Source organism: Hippichthys cyanospilos, chromosome 10, assembly GCF_059441005.1.
Source record: "Hippichthys cyanospilos isolate Australia breed blue-spotted pipefish chromosome 10, RoL_Hcya_1.0, whole genome shotgun sequence".
In the NCBI taxonomy this organism is placed as follows: domain Eukaryota; kingdom Metazoa; phylum Chordata; class Actinopteri; order Syngnathiformes; family Syngnathidae; genus Hippichthys; species Hippichthys cyanospilos.
The window spans coordinates 15,544,392-15,544,804 of record NC_142378.1 but is presented as its reverse complement, the minus strand read 5'-3'; positions in this window follow the sequence as shown (position 1 = coordinate 15,544,804).

Sequence of the window (413 nt, the reverse complement as noted above, 5' to 3'; positions counted from 1 at the left end):
GAAATTGAATGAATTGGCCTTTATTTACTCTTTACTGGTTGTCAGTTGGCATGACTGTAGTCTTGATGATTCATTGAAATAAGTATATAAGGAATATAACCATTTGTGACGTCTTCCAAAATCCTTGTAACCCACAGGTAGCGCTGTACGAGAGCCCGTGCAAGAGAGAGCGACAACGCTCTCACAAATTCTCACCAAGTAGGCGACTGCATATGTTGTTGGTACCTTGATACAATATATTTTAAACCACGGGTTCCTATCTGTAGCCCAGCAGCCTTCTCTCTCTCTCTCTCTCTCTCTCTCTCTCTCTCTCTCTCTCTCTCTCTCTCTCTCTCTCTCGCTCTCTCGCTCTCTCGCTCTCTCTCTCTCACTCTTTGTCTCCCGCATCCCTCCCGAGGAGAAGAAGAGGAGGG